At 26.8% G+C, this 18,185-nt stretch overlaps 1 protein-coding gene across 3 annotated transcripts in view; it reads right to left on the reverse strand.

The window, feature by feature from the left end:
• LOC107999823 (Krueppel-like factor 7) overlaps nt 1-18,185 on the reverse strand; it is a 469,653-nt gene that overhangs the window by 11,834 nt on the left and 439,634 nt on the right. The window lies entirely within an intron of this gene.

Consider the following 18,185-nt stretch of genomic DNA (forward strand, 5'->3'; position numbering starts at 1 on the left):
TAAAAAGAGGATGACGTCGATGAGACCGCGTTATGGGACAGGAAATGCAACCGCGCCACCTGTGGCGTTTTCCCAAAGCGTTTAACAATCTATTAAAGATCATGCATCATAAATAAATTATTTTCAAAGAAAACAACATATAAAAATTAATGAAAATTATTGAATAATGGTTAAAAGATTGGTTCCACGAAATATGAAATCCAATGCGAGTAATAAATTATTTTTAAAAAAAAAATTATCTTAAATAACGTATGAAAATTATAATAAAATTTTAGAAATATATAAAATTTAATATAAATATATAAAATTATGAAAATTATAAAACTGTATTTATTCAGTTATATATATTCGATTACTTTTTACTTTAAATATTTATTTAAAATATAGAATGTAAGTATGTAAAGAAAATAATATATAATTAATAAAACAAGAAATTCAAAAAGATTAATATAAGTTAAATTTTATTCGTTATCAGTACTTATATTTTGTTTACATGATAACAATGTGTATAGAAAATTCGACAATGTCAAATCGCTATCGATATTTTTCGGTGTGAAACAAATATCACGAAATTTTTTAATCTTTTTTTGTTAGTCAATTAACTACAAATAATATATAAGCTAATCACGATTTTTTTATTTCTCATATAATATTTAACATATTTTTCATTATTCTAGGAAGTAATAATTTTAATGCAAATATATTATTCTCATAATTTTAAAATTAGAAATTTTAGAAAGAAAAACTATAATTAAATGTCATTTGACATATTATTAAATCAAAATATATCATGTTATTTTTGTTGAAAATATGATTACTTTTGTCTTCTAAATCATGTTATTTTATGTAAAATTGTGTAAAAAATTGTGATCTAAAAAGAAAATTGTATATTGAAAAGAAAACAAAGAATCTATGATATACAAATATTTTATTCTTCCATGAAAGAATATAAAACTTGCCTGTCTCGATTTCACTGTACGATTTTCGGTAAATAAAATATTGTCTAAAATGGGGAAAGTGGAGCGGAAAGACTTTGAAAAAGTCCCAAAGACTTTAAAGCCTGCTATTAAAGCTTGAAAAACTTCGGGACTTGGTGGATTTAGCGCTACTACTTTGAAAAGCAACTAGAAAAGATTGAACTAACTAGGGCTTCGATGATTGTCGTTAAAGTTTCAAGAACACTTCATAGCGGATTTTCATAGAAGTAGCAAAATCAAAAATGAGTTTTTTATTTCGATTCATATTTCTCACGTCGAGCCGTGATCATTTCTCGAATCAGGAGGGCGAAGTGTATACTGTTCTTTCATAAAAACATGAAATGAAGGGGAGCATAATGGCGACCGCATGGATAAAGCGATATAAACGCGCATATAAAACCGCAGAGTGAAACGTTTGACATCTACATCACTCGACTCTAAACTTAATGAATTAAAAAAAAGAGAGATGGAGGGTGGGACGAGTGAGAGAGAATAAGGGGGTGGAGACCTTTAGCAAAACCGACGTTTGTATGATGTGACGTTTTTATTGTCGCGTGCTTGTTTGGCGCGGACTGAGAACGCTTCGCGTGTAATTTAGAACGCGGTAATGCCGTGGTCGTGCTGTGAACGCGTGATCTTAAAAAAATTCACGCCATGAGGATTATTGTTCTTCTTGTCCTATCGCTGGCAATTGTCGAGACGAATTTTACGAATGATAAAATTCAAATTTTAATTATTTTTTTTTTATAATAATCGTCTTCTTGGAATAATTTTTTAAGAAAATATATTTGATTATAGGAATAGAGTAGAACGTTGTTTTTATCATATCTAGATGACACAATTTCAAAAAATCTTTTTCAAAATGGTTTTTTATTTGATTTTTTATTTTATTTTATTATTATTTTCAAAATCATTTCTAACTTTGTTATATATAGGATATATAGGATTCACAATCAGTTATTAAACATTAAGATAAATTCAGTCATAATAAAAATAACTAATAAATGATTATATAATATAATATAATATAATAGTGTTGTATAATTTATATATAAGTATATCAAATTATATTTTTATTTTATTCATTTATTAGTTAATAAAGAAAATATGAAAATTTGCAATATATTTTATTGTAGCATTTACAATTTTCTTTACATTCAGTCTTTAATTTATTATCTTCTTTTTTCATTATATAAAAAGGTGAATACATACGAAATAGATTGTAGTATTTCTCTAATCCTCTTTACGAATCCCTCACCCCAATACTAGAATTTCCTCCCCTTCGATGTTCCCCGCAAACCTTGCAGTCACTTTACAAACCTAAGAACCTACCTTACAACGTATCCTATTCCATTCAATTCCAGGAACACGCTTCGACCGAGCAGCTTTAAACGCACGCAATCGCCGTCTGTATCGAACTTATATATACCAAGAATATCCATGAAATCATTCGTTACGATTTTCTTAATATTTCATCCTTTCGCAAAGAATCAATTCCCGCTAACGAATTCCTGAAGAGAAATTTTTATCGTGCATCAGAAGACATTTTAAAATTACGACTAATATTTATTCAATATAGATATACTGTAGATAATAAATTTGTAGAATATTTTTTTTTCCTATATCGAAAATAATATAGCAATCGGTTAAAAATTACGATTTTTATAATTTCAAATTTATTTTTTGATTAGAAGAATAATTTATAATTTATAATTATTTAGAATCTACATATTAATGAATTAATAATTCATATTAAAATATAATTTATATTATTAATATAAATCAAAATTTTAATAAAAATCTCGATAAATTTTATATATAGATTACAGATGGAAATTCATGATGGATGATATAATATTTTTTTCTATGATTTTCTATGAAAAAATATCGAATAAAGAACAAAAGATTGAATAATTCGCAGAGAATCTATTTGTCTAATAATTCTTCTTGCAAAAGTAATTTACAATTATATCTCAGGATAAATGGAATAACAGAATAAAATTATCGAAGAATAGCACTTTATATTCTGTATTATAAATATACAAGATGTTAAAAAGATCAACTACAATATTTAAAAAAATATTAATGATATTCAAAAATATTTCAAACAAAAACGAAATTTTACAAAATAAAAGACAAATATATCAAATTATATATTCTTTAAATTCATTCAATTTTCATCTAAAATATATTTCAATGTCCATTTTTAAATATTGATTTAAATGAAACTTTCTGTATAACATTTCATACATTAATAAAACTTAACATAAGAATATGACATATCTACTTGTCATAAAAAAATTTAAAACAATATCGTAATTTAAATTAATATAATTTTTAAATTTTTATAAAACAATCAAAAATTCCAATTATAATCTCATAAACTTCTTATCGTTATTCGAGTTAAACTCTGCAACTTTATCTCTTGTAATAATGATCCCCTATGTTTATCTATTCTCATTATCAGAACATTAGACTCTCTCGATCAATAATGTATCTTTTATATCACTTTTCCCTCGCAGAATTACCAAAAAAATCAACAGGACTATTATATCTGCAATTAAATGAAAACACACACACACACACACACACACACACGCAAAATAAATAGATAAAAAAAAGAAAAGAAAAAGCGAGACAGAAAAAATTCAACGATGTGTCGCGTGCATGCGTAGCTACCATCGAAAAGGCAAATTGAATTTCGAGTAACCATAGTGACTGCGTAACATGTCGAACGACCGCAACCCGTGTGTCACGGGTGAAAGGCCGTGCGTGTGTATAAGCTTGAACGGAAGTCTGTATGGTCAATTTGGACAAGTGTGAGTGGATGACGAAAAGGTTTCGTGTGCGTGTCGCAATGGAGACGCGCGCCAGGTGGACGAGACCGGAACGATGTGTGAGTGCATTGCGCATTTTATCACCACATAATAGTCTTCCAGTGGTTCGTTAGCACCTACGTAATAAAGTCATATTAAACAGAACGGCTTAAAGTGTTAACTTGGTCTATCCCTCGCCGTACTGTACCGTACAATTTCTATGAATTTGTTTGAGCTCATAACGAAATGCTAAATGATATATGTCAATCCGCACAAATCTCTCTCCAAGAAACCATTTTTGTTCAGATAATATCAGCCATTCTATTTTTCTTTTTTCGTGACATGTGTATATAATTCAAAACATTAGATAATTTCTTTGAGATGCAAGAGAAAAGTAATGTTTACTGCTGAAAAGAAATCTCGCGGGTATAGGGGTAAGAGAGGTTTTTCACTAGGATTCGCTTATTTCCACTTCAGACGCTTTGTTGACAATCTTGATACCATATACTACATAATAATAGAATAATTTATAATTTGAATATTTAAAATCGTAAAGATTATTTTCATTTATTAGGATAATCATCTAAGACTGAAAACTAAAATATTTTCAAAATTATTAATTATTTTGATATAATATATTTGATATTAATATTGATATATTAATATTAATATATTTATATATCTAGCTTATTCGTATATAATTATTATCTTAACTACTTGAATATGAAATTATATTTATTAAACTATTGTTACAAATCATAATTAATCTATTATGAGAAATACAAAAATTATATTATATCGACTCATTAGAATATTCTGCATTCTATGCCTATGCTAATATATTGAAATTTAAATAAAGATTATTGTTTTGGTAGACTTTTATTGTTTCTGTCACAATCGGATTAATACATGTGAAAAGTACCAAAGTGCGTGTGAAAATAAGTATTTCTTTCTACATTAATCAATCAGATCTTTTTATGAAACTTCTTTCCAGCAGTAAATAGTAATTAATATTATGGTATTTAAAGAATTAGTTTGGGTTGGAATTCTTGAATTGTTTAATTGTATGATTATTAAATATAAATTAGATTTAGAAAAAAAAATAGAATTTAGATTAATAAAACAATAATTATGGAATTTAATATTTAAGTTATAATAATGGAAATAAATGAAACAAGAAATAGAGATTTGACAGATTTGTCAAATTAATATTATATTAATAAAAATTATATTTTGTATTTTATATTTTTACGTGGTTTTTAATTACCAATTTAAATGACCATTAATTTTTCAATAATTAATTATAAAAAATTTTTAATAAAATCATTATTTTATTAATTATGTTTTAATTATGATGATATAAAAATGAATATTTTACAATTAATCATTTACATTGAGATATGGAATATACATAAATTTATGATTCATAAAAATTATTTAAATAAATTGAAAAGTATACAAAATAAGAAGAATATTATTATTATTAATAATTCGTTAAAAATTTATTCTAGAAATAATATAAGATTCACTAAATGATAAAATATCTATTATATATATAATATATAACTATTATTAATACCATTAAAATTAATAAAAACTTTTGTTTTTTGTTAATTAGATATTAGATAGATTAGATATTAAAAGATATTATTCTTGTATAATACTCTTCTCATATTAGAATATAAAATTTCTTCTATTCTTTCTATAGAAGTATGCACATTATATTAATATCCAATTTCATACGTTCAAATATATAAGTTCTTCTAGAAAATCTTCTAGAAAATAAAGTTCGTTCCTCACAAATATTTGAGGCACACAATTCGCCAAGCATTTTATAAAATACTTGATCTATTCCGCGATCTATTCCACCGTGAACAAAATCTTCAGCGTACCGGTCATTGTAACGAATTCCCGTTCGCCGCCCTGACTGCGTTTTATGCACATTCCTCATAAATTCCGTGCACATTCCGCACAGACCGTATCCGTATCCATATAGATAGAACACAATATAAGACAGTGAGAGAGCGAACGAGGTACAGACCAGGATACTCTTGCAATAGCGTGGAAAACTAGAAATGGTTCTACGTAGTTCACGATGACGTTCGGTCGGCGTAAGAACGATTTTTCTACGTCCTTCTCTCCACCTGACGTTACTCGAGAAGTCTGAGTGGGTTGGTATTGCGTCGATATGTCAGACCGTCCCTAGCAATGTGTGCTCGTCGTCTTTGCATTTTATTAAGTCCGTCGTCGGCGACGATGTATAGGCTACCTTCCGTTATGTCGCCAAGGGATAGGACAACCGGAATTTATAGCCAAGGATTCCATCCCTCGCTCCTTTCGCACCATCTCTTTTTCTCTTTCGGTATGTTTCTACCTGTTCTTCGTTTTTTACATCGGAACACGTTCCACGGGAGAAACGTTTCGAGGAGAGAAACGCGTCTAATACCGAAGGACGTTCCGTGGATCCGCATGACAGATAGGTGAACAAGGAAACTTCTTTTCCATCCTCTCGCGTGAAAGGGTACCACCATTCTGGCGTGCAACGAGAGATTCCAGGAGACGAGAATCCGGTAAGTCGATGGGAGTAAAATTTTTTACAGTTTCAACATGCGAGAGATTCTGGTTGGCCAGTGGAAGGATATTTCAGTGGCGATGTCCTAAGAATCGATTGAGAATCTATGAATAACTTTATGCATGTTCTTATTGGCGAGGAAAATTTTTCACGACAATCTTCGAATTTTTCTGTATTGAAAGATAGAGAAAAGTTCGAGTATGGAAAAAAATGTGAAAATTTGATTATATGAATATTGTTTGAAAAAAATGCTAGTTAACCAAAGAACGGTTATGGCATTTACATATTAAATTAATTAATTTTCAAATATATTACCATATAATAATACTTAATATTCTCATATTATTACTAAAATTTCATATAATGAATATGAAATGTAGAAATTTGATAAAAAAACGCTTCATTTGAAAAGAACAAGTGTAAATTTATAGCCATTTTATTTAATCCAAAAAAATCTATTATTAAATTGTTCAATATTTTATTCAGAACATATAAAATAATATTATTGGATATTTGAGAATAGTGAAAATGCATTGAATTAACAATTAAAAATATAATTGAAAAATTTATAATATATTTATTGAAAATAAAAATAATGTAAATTGAAATTAAAAAATTAATTAATTAATTCAAGGCAATACAAAACTGATTTATGAAAAAAATTGACAACATTTAGGAATGAATATTATCTTTTATTAAGACATTCAATATGGATAATATGATCATATGCGTTATAAGAATTCCCTATTTCATATTCATATTCCTATTATTATATAGCGTATGATGTGTACCATTACATCATTTCCTTCTAAAAAATGTAAAAGAGTGTTTACAGATATTCAATTTGCTCTTTAAATATATACATTCAATACGAATGTTGTCATTAATATATAGCCATTTTGAATTTCATTTTTGTGTGACTTAAAATCGATATCCACTATCGAGAATTGTTTTCTTTTTTTTTTTTATTTTTTAATTTTTATTCATTTCAGTTATATTGAATGTATTAATATGAATGTATTAATAGAATTTCATATAATAACAAATATTTATGTTTGAAAATTGCTTTATTTTCATGTATATAAATATTTATGTGTTCACAAATTTGGTTATTTTATATTGATTATCCAAAAACTGTTATGAAGAGAAGAAGTTTCTTTCTTGTTCTTATTTATATATTATTTTATTATTATATTATGTATTATTATGTTATTATATTTTTTTATATATATTTGAATAAATATTTATTCAATATATATGTTACAATATTTTTTTTTATTTTTAATTTTCTAAGATTTTTCTTTCTAAATATGAATTTTATGTTTCGATAAACGAATTTTGATAAAGGAATATATCTGCATTTTTCCAGAACTTTTTCCGAGAGATTTGATCACTAGTCACCGAATATAGGTCGCAAAGTAAAATTTCATCGTGCTTCGATGAACGGTAGTGTCGCGTCATGGAAGAGGATTTACGAACCGGTTTTACATTACACTTTAGAAAGTGTAACGCGACGTTTCCTTCAACAGCAAAATCAAAAAAAAAATGTTAAATTATATTGAAAATTTTAAACGAATATTCTATAAAATTATCGTAGGGATAGAATTTTAATTAATTGCACGTTATCTTATATTAAAAATTTGTCATTTTTTTTATCGAAACTTTATCGAAAAATTAAAAAAAAAAATCGAAAAAAATTTAATTTCCTTTGTCAAATAAAATACTCCAATTTTGAAGCAAAATCGAGAAGAGACGTTCGAAAATATCTTGATCCGTTCCATTTGCGCGGAAGTCTGTACGAGTTGAATTTTCTTGATTTTCTTTCGTGGAAATATTATAGACGATAAAGCGGTAACAGCTTTCTTCCTACGAAGAATTATACTCCACAAAGCGAGATTTTCTACAGCTGAACATTTAACCTCGTCGTTGTATTAATGCAAAGAAAGGATCGTGAAAATTATTCTCAACTACGGAAGGATATCTCATTAAACTTAACTTCTTTTAAGATTGTTCGTGTCAAAAATTCGATACCGGTAAAGTCGGTTGATTGTTTAAAGAAAAAAAAAAAAAAAAAGAAAAAGAAAAGAAAAAAGAATTCAAGTAGAATATTATCGTACAATTGCGAAAAATTTCCAGTTCAGGTAACAAAGGGAAAAACTTTAATCACGAAACCACAAAACCACAAAAGAAGATTCTATATTGTTCTATGAAGATTACTCTAGCGAATAGAGAATATAATTTTTTTTTATTTTTCTGTATTTATCCACTTTTAAAAGACATCAAATTTTGATGCGAATATGTAACAATTACAAGATAATGTTTCCATTTTTAACAAAACTTTTTAACAAAGGGATTCGACTTTAGACTTTAATAAATTTATCCATTATTCGAGAAATTGAATATAGAATAAATAAAATGAATAATAAATTACATTTTAAAAAAAATTAAATAAAAAAAAGAATTAAAAAAAATATATATAACTTATTTTTAAAATTAGAAACAACATTTTTAGATTTGAATGAAGTTTTTATTATTCGGTAGATAATTCATCGTTAATTAATTTTTAACAATTTAATATCTTTTAACATATTAAGACATACTTATAGTTAATAACAATATAAATTTAATTCATTTAATAGAAATTGTTTCTTATATGATATGTAATAAAATAAATAATGAGAAAATTTAACATTACAAAAATATTGTAAGTTATATAGTATAAATTTATAATAAGTATAAATTTTATATTTATCTTCACAAATATTATATGTTAAGAATAGCATTAGTTGAATAAAATAGTGTTCAAAAGGAAGACATTTAAAGAAATAATAATATTAAAATAAAATAATGTGGAAATAAAAGTGTCAACATATAATAATATCATCAATATCGAAATATATCCTTATCATATATAGTTTCAAAAAAGTTAAAATGAATTAAAAATATCACAAAAAATTAAAATAAATCATAGCATTGAAAATATTATTGATCATACGAGGTATTCCTTTTTTTTTATTTTTCAATATTCTATCGAATAGAATTCTAATCGATTCGCTGACAATCTCAATTACAAGAATTCTGCGATATCGTAAAATCCTCAAATCAGTCCTGAAAATTTATCACAAACCAAAATACTCATATTCGAAATTGCAAGGGACTATCTTATAAGTCTGCGTGATAGATCGTTCGTGATGGTGGTGAATTTACGTTTTCCATAGAACGAAGGGTTCGCTGGTATGACGTTTCATATTTTTTTCTCGCCATTCTGCTTGAGAAACGATGTTGTCAAACCTCATCCCTCAACAGAGGCGGATCGGCGAAATTTTGCAAGGGGATCGGGTTGCCAAGCCGTTACTTTTTCGGGGGACAAATTTTGCGCCGGTGGTCGTATACTAAAATAGGATGAAGTGCAATAGAAATGAAAAATGAAACGGGATTTCACCGTAAAGAAATATCGCACACCCGAAAGTGGAGAATACGACGTGTTTGTTTCGGGAAAGGTCGTAGCGTTTATTTCGGAAACGGAAACGTTTCCACGGGAATAAACGGTCCCGCCTTTTTGGAGGGCGTGTCAGAAGAGAAACAGAATGAAATCACTCGTTTTGAGGGAGAGAAAAAAGTACTTCTTTGAAAAACTAACCTTCGAGAACTTTTTAGTCGTTCAGACCTTGTGACTTGTGATTCGTTGTCACGTTCGGAAGATTAATTATATATTTTTATCGAGAATTATTTTCGAAACACTATGAAAACGATTTACGTTCAAGATGAAAAAAATATTCTTAATATTAAAAATATTTTGAATTAAATTCATTAAAATGAATAGTTTTATATTTTTTATTTTTTGTAATTATTAAAAGCACGTTTTTATAAATTAACAATAAATATTATATTTAACAAATATTTAACAAAAATAAACAAGAAATATATAATTAATTAATAACAATAAATATATACTAAAAAATATATACTAAAATATATAGTATATATATATATATATATTTCTTAATTATATCATAGAAAAAGAAGATCTCATAATTAAAATTTTTAAAAACATAATAAATGAAAATATAATTACAGAAAAATTTTTAATAACAAAGTTCCTTTAAAAGACCTCCTTTCATATCATCTCGAAGATTAAACTATCACAAACTCACGTCTCCTCGCTCGTAACACTATATAAAACTTATCGTTTCGGAACAACTTGTAATGACAAGTAGAAGCGTTCGATCGTCGAAGATCGATGACAAGTCGCGTGGTTTTCTCTTCCAGTGTGCGACGAGGGGCTTGCTTACCACCCAGGTTCTTGGCTGCTTGTTTCCGTCCCGGTGGTTAGAGATAGCACGTTCCTCGTGTTGTGAACTGCGGTTTCGCTGTCAACTGTAGCGAGAACTTTGACGACGTTTCCAATTGTTTGCGGTGCCTGGGTCTCGGCGCGGAGGGCGGCTCCTAACTTCGCCGCGTGTTTCGAACGTACTTCGAACAGCGCCCGAGGTGCAAATCAATACGTACGTACATACGATCATTCACATCGTGCACAAATGCATAAATGAACAACATAGAAGAATGACTTGATGTGTCGAATTTTGTAATTTTTACACGAGAAAAAAATTTATCAAGTTAATAATTTGTATACTTATGTTTCGTAATATTGTATCTTGGAAGATACAAATCTTTCATCTCTTTAATCTTAACATAAGATAATGAACCTTTAATAACAATTTTAAATTTAACTAAATTCACTAATTAATTAATCAATTAGAGTCTCTTACTAGTTTATAAAACAAATTACATTATTTGCAGAATAATATTTTCTTTGTCTTAAAAAAACTTATAATGATTTATATAGATGAATAAATTAAATTTAAATTTTGTTTTAAAAATATAATAATTTAATTAGTTTACATTTCTTCTCTAATTTTTGGAAAATTAATTAATTGTCCGATATTTTGTTATTCACTAGATTACATAAAGAATAGAATATAGATTTAATAAACATTTTTCTTGAAAATATATACATGAAAAAATAATATAGGAAATAGAACATTTGATAGTGGTTGGCAAATAGAATGTATAATCTGTGTTCGAGCAAACTTTTGCGTAAATAAAGATAGGTAGATTATTTCAGAAATAATACAGAAGCTGTTGATAAGAATTTTAAGTATTGATCGATTGACCTGATTACGATACGCACATGGGAATTCAAATAATCGAGAGATGAATTAATGAACGAGATACGTTATTAGGAATTGATGCGCGATAAAAACTTCCTCTCTGTTTAAGAATTTCTTGTCTATTTTGCAGGAAAATTAGTTTAACATTAAGTATTTAAAGATATAAATATATATAGATTTTTCTATAATTTTAATTGATCAAAAGCATTTCAAGAAAAATATAAATATTATTTAACTCGATATTCGAGATTCTCGTTAATTAATTTGTACTGAATACTGTTGGGTTTGAATATGAACTTTCTTGTACATTTTTTTTCAATCATGAGTTACAAATAACTAAAATTAAAAAATCTCTTATTAAATCTTTATGTTTACAGGAAAATATTGTTGCGAAAATAATAGATATATAGGATATAATACAAAACAAATTAATAATTACAATAATTGGTTATATATAGATTTTTAAATATTGAAACGAAATATCAGTTTTACTTTAGATTTTTATTTAAATAAAATTTATTGTAAAAAAAATGATTCTTTATCTGTAAGTTTATTAGTTTTATTTCTATATTAATATTAATACGCGAAATTTTAATATTTTAATATTTTTAATATTTTAATATTTTATTTATATAATAAATCTTTTACATTACTAATATCATTTAAAATTGCTTAATAATATAGAAACAGATAAAAAAATATCAATTCTTGCTATGATTAAATATTGAGGAAGATATCGAGAAACAATACTTGAATTTGAGATTGAATCATAAAAATAAACAAGTTCAATTGTACAAATACATTTACCTCGAATCCACATATAAGGAAAAGAAAAATAAGGCTGAATTTTGTTTCTTCAATTATTATTTACAGATGCATTTAAGTACTAAAATAATATATGATTACTTTTTTGTTCGAAATTTTGGATTTCGAGATGAAGAAAATTCATTTTAAATCTGATCACAGAATTCCTCATTTTCCCGAGTGGCCATTTATCGTGGAAAGAAAACTTTTGAACACGTAGTGATGTAATGTTGCTTTGGGAGGCTCTCGAGTGGAAATTATTGGGTTAAAATCGATTGGTCTGATTGGAGCAAACTTGGCAATCTTCGTTATTTTAGAACAATTTTCTCTAATCTTTTTGAATTGTTAGATTTTAAAACTAGTAATAATTTTAAAACTAAAAATAGTAATAGTAATAGTAAATTTTTATGCACAATCGTTAGAATAAAAATTTTTATTTATTTGAAATAATAATATATTTTGATATTTATTATAATTTATTATTTATTTATTTAAAAAAAGAAAATTGTTTATTATTTATTTAAAAATATAGTACTAAATATTCAAATATTTAGAATATTAAGGAAAAATTTCGATTTGATTTTATATAAAATAGAAACAATAGAATAGAAACAATATATTATTTATAAAGATTAATTAGTAAATATTTCTATATATTTTAATAAATCTTTAATAAAACTTTCGAAATATATTAATATATCATGACATATTATCGTGCAATTTTTTTTAACAATACAATTTTTACTATTGATATCAGATTTAAAAAATTGTTGCAATCAAATATAAAATGTACAATCAGATGTAAAATAAGCGATTTAGATATAAAATCAAAATAATCAACAAACAAAACAAAAATATAGTAGAAATACATAGATACATCGAATCTCTTCAATCAAATATTCGCAATTTAAAATTGAAAATTTTATTAAGAATTCTACTATATTTTATCTACACTCTAATGCTTATTTTATATTCTTTTATATTTTATATTCAAAAGTTTGATAAAAGAAGAAAAATAAAAATAATTCCAAACATGCATTGAAAATCTTTAATTCCTTTCATCTCGAATTTACGTTCGAATCGAAGAAACACATAGCGTGCAGTCGTCCACATCGATTAAATTCCGTATTCAGAATCCTTTCAAACGAACCAGGAATGAACAGCCAAACAGTGTGCAAGAGTGGAGCCTCCGGAAAAGCGATCGGAGAACTTGATTTCCAAATTCCAAGCTCAATAATGCAATAACTCTTCGCATTGTTTATTTTTCGCGAATGAATCGCAGTGTTTCCCTACTATCCTTCTTCAAATGTTTGTCGATAAATTATTCCGATAAATTATCGTTTTCTTTTCTTATTTTTCACGAGCGGGAACAATGACCGCCGACTCGATGCGAAATTTGAAAGATTTCAATACATTCCCCGCGGTGAATTCGAAGAGGAAAACGCTTTGGTAATGCGCGCAATAGTTTTTCTTCTCCAATGGTGAGAGAACGCAACATGAACACCCACAACGCAATAAATAACCCTGTAACGGTATACTATTCTTTCGATCCATCGAATGACATATCGGGATTTTTAGAGTTTGCACCATATAAAAAATTCTGAAAAAATTGTTAGTATAATTTCAAATATATATTTTTAAGCTAAAAAATATAAATATATTTGAATAAATTGAAAAAAAGAAATTTTAAAATTGGTATGCAAAAATTAATATATAATTATATTTATTGATACTTATTTTTCAAATTATAAATAATTTAAACACAGATTATTCGTATCTTTATACTTTTAAAAAGATTAGATTTGTCAGTTTATATATTTGCAATAATTAATATATCGAAAGAAATTCTTAATACTTAAATTAAATCCAAAGTATAAAGATATCATATAAATTTTTTTAAATCTTTTCAAATATTTTTTACTAAAAATATATTGTAGTACAAATAACTTACAGTTTGAAATAAAATATTTACAGAATGAAGATTTATTTTGTACTAAATGAAGTGAGAGAGAAAAAAAATATAATGGAACCGATTCATTCTATTATTTCACTTCATTTAATGTGAAATTAAATTGCTTAACAAAAATAAGTTTTAGCATATTTTCATTAATATTTATTTTATTCTTTAAAATCATTTTCGAAAATTTTGAATAATAAAATATTAAAAAAAGAGGTATTTATGATTGCAATAATTTTATAAATTTTACAATAACAAAAATGAATATGAAATAATAAAAGATTTGCTAAGGCAGGGATAATTTCCTACGATCTTTGGATCCTTACCTATTATTCATTTAATTCCATTCCAAAGTGAATCTGAGGCTAAATTATCGCGCTTTGACTGACCTATTTCTCACCCATATACTGTACGTAATATTATTCGCGTGAATAACGATACTTGATGCATTTCTTTGAACGGTTTCTACATGTCAAGAGAAAAAAACGTGTCCTCGATTGCAAAACGAATTCTATGAAATTGTAATTAAAAGCTGGGCAATATCGCGCTTATTGCCTCTACAGAAATGAATGAAAAGAGGTCGATTGGATGTAATAGTACGATTCTGATTGATAACTGATTTGTTGGAGATTATGATATCGAGGGAATTGTTCGAATTAATGTTTATTAAAAATTCAATGACACTATTGGATATCAGCTTATAATATTCCATTATTATTTGCTGAAAACGAGAACGCATTAATGATCATTTTTGTATTATTTTTGTAATATTAGATAGTTGATAATATCTAATATAATAGAAATTTAATATTCATTCTTTCTAAACTTTCTTCTTTTTTAAATTTTATTACGTTATTTTGTTTAGAAACATATAATAAAATATACACATTTTGAAAAATCTATCATCAAAAATTAAAAATGTTTGAATTATTAGGAAACAACATATTCAATTTATTGAAATGTTCAAAGAATCATTGATATAAACGATTAAAATAAATTTTATAATTATTTAATAATTATTTAATAATTTCTATAAAAAAATATATTATCGATTTCAAATAAACAATATCTATTTCTATGATAAAACTCTTTTTAAATCTAAATTATGCACACATAATATATTCTATCTTTTCTATGTAATTTATCTCTAATTAATGCAAATTTTCTTTTTCTCCGGTTTTAATTTTTTTCAGCGAAACTTTTATATTTCAAATAAACTATATTTCTAAAATTAATTTCAGAAATTCAATAATAACAATTGAACTTCAGTCATTTATGATAAAAAATAATATTAAAATATTATTTCTACATTGATTTTCAACGATATTCTTCCTTTTCTTTCTCACTATTCTTCTTTCTCATATACTCGAATTGAGAACGTTCGATTAATCCACGGTATAACCAACTGTCGTTCTTTAATTTTCCAAATATATTGACATTCCATCAACGAGTACTAAGGGAACGATTGCGAAAAGTTTCCAATGGAACGATTGAAGTCCGTGGAGGGATCAAAGTCCTGTCCACAACTCGAGACGCGAGAACAATGGTGTTTGGAATGGAATTCCGGAACAGGAAGTCTCTATAATTGGAAATCTCTTTCTTTTTCCTATCTTCTTTCCCTCTTCTTCGTCTTTTCTTTCTTCTTCTTCCGTCCTATCCAGGGTATCTATCCAGGTTTTCTCTGTGCGCGCATATAGTGGCCAGGAGACTGTTAGGCCATCGGATCGATAGTTCCTCGATTCCCACGAGGAAATCGTATAGAAAGGCTTTGTCGGCGTAAAAACGAAGAAATCACTGAAACGCGATATTGACGGGCAAAGTGGATAAACAAGGAACAAATCCTGTTTCCTTGAAAATGTTTAACGCTCTCTTGGCAATACTTTTTCTTTTCGAACAACCGTGTTCCGTTAAACGTCCCGACAAAATCCATCTCAACTTCAATACAATCGATGCCTATTCCACTTTCGTCCTGAATAAAATAAAAGTGCAACACAACTATTCTTGTTTCTTTGAAATATCTCACCAGGATGAAATCGAATTTTGAAAAAATTTCGCAGACTAAATCGGACATCGGGCAAATTTTATTTAAGATTAAAGTAAAAAATAATTAGAATCGTTTTTAATATTCAGTATTATTTGAAAATATAGAAAATATAGATTGATTTGAAAAAAATAATAATTTCAAATAATAAATTTTAAATTATGAAAGAAATTATTATCCAAAAAAAAAATCTCAAACATAATATATTTATACGCATATTATTTTATTGTACAAATGGATATGATTGGTTATTACTGACATTTAACAGTTTTCAAAACACTTGTTCTTTTGAAATGAAATTATTACATACTTTCACAAATTCATATTAAACATCAAGACCTTGATTTCTTATTCTTTATATACAATCTAAACAGATTTTCTTAGATTATTTTCAAAAATCAAGAATAAGTATTATTTATCTTCATTATTATAACTGTATACTTGTATACGATTATATATAATCTACTTGAAGTTGAAATATTAATCTAAATGTCATAAGTGGCTCAATAAAATTACATAAACGTTCTTCTATGTTAAAATAACATTCTAAATTAAATAAATAATTAAATAATTATGAAATAGAATAACATATCAAAATTTTATGAATCTAAATTACAATGATGATTATGAATTAAATTACAATGCCGTTGTTAATCTTATCAACATCTCTATATTGTTTAGAATTAACATTTTATCCTAGATTAGAAGAGAAGGGAATTAAGGGAAGTCATGAACGGTAGCTTTGACTATTAAATCGTCTAATCGGATCGATTCGTCGTTAAGACGAGAGTCTCGAGACGTAACCAGCGCGGAAAGAGAGAAGGAAGTGGTGAAAGAGGAAGAGAGAGGGGGAGGAAGAGAGAGAGAGACAAACAGAGAGACAGAGAGAGAAAGCGAGCAAGATCCTAAGGAGAGCTGGGTCAGGGATGAACGACCTCTCGCTGGCCTGGCAGATATCTACATGCCGAAAGATCTTCGAAAGGAAAGTTCGCCGATGGAATTCGTAACGAGCCTTCATGTTGACTCGGCCACACGATCACCCGTACTCCATGATTCGACGATTCGCCTCGTTTCGTGTCTCGGTCCTCGAATGCTCGTCGCAAGCCAGCAGTAATTAGATTCGCCAACTGAGATCAAAGTATACCGGTATTTCCATCTCTGGAAGAAAGTTCCGCGGGACTTTTCTCCGTCTGCCGCCGGCCAAGTTTTTCGTCCGTGTCTTTTGCCAGCCCTCTCCCTTTTCTTTTCCATTGCTGTACCTGTCTCGTTCGATGGGATATTTCAGAGGGTAGATATATAAGCGAACGTGTGGCTCATGCTTGATTTTAAAGATGAAATTTGATCAGAAAAATTTGAAGGAGGGGAAAAATGATCGTTAAAATTGTTTCGTCTTTGGATGAAAATTAATACTGTTTGGATTTAAAAATTAGCAAATTTAACAATAATTTTAATTTTTTTGAAAAGATTTTGGAAATTTTTTTTTAATTAGAAAAACAAAATTTGTTGTTAATCTTTTTCATATTATATATTTCATTAAAAAAAAAAATTAATTAAATATTTATTATATATTATTTTTCTGGATATTTATATTATATATTTAATCTGTATCTAATTAAATCTATATTCAATAAAGTTTCATAATTGAAATTGGAAAAGTTTATGTTTTATATATAGCAGATGAATTTTATTTTTGTATAGAAACTTATAGAATACTATAAGTTAGATAAATAAGTCCATATGATAAATAAGTCTCTCCTCAAATAAGAATTAATACTCAATTAAAATAATTATTTTCAGAATTATCATTTTACAGCTATGAAATACTTAGAGATAAAAAGAAGATTTGT

Source organism: Apis cerana, linkage group LG1 (genome assembly GCF_029169275.1).
Source record: "Apis cerana isolate GH-2021 linkage group LG1, AcerK_1.0, whole genome shotgun sequence".
Lineage (NCBI taxonomy): Eukaryota > Metazoa > Arthropoda > Insecta > Hymenoptera > Apidae > Apis > Apis cerana.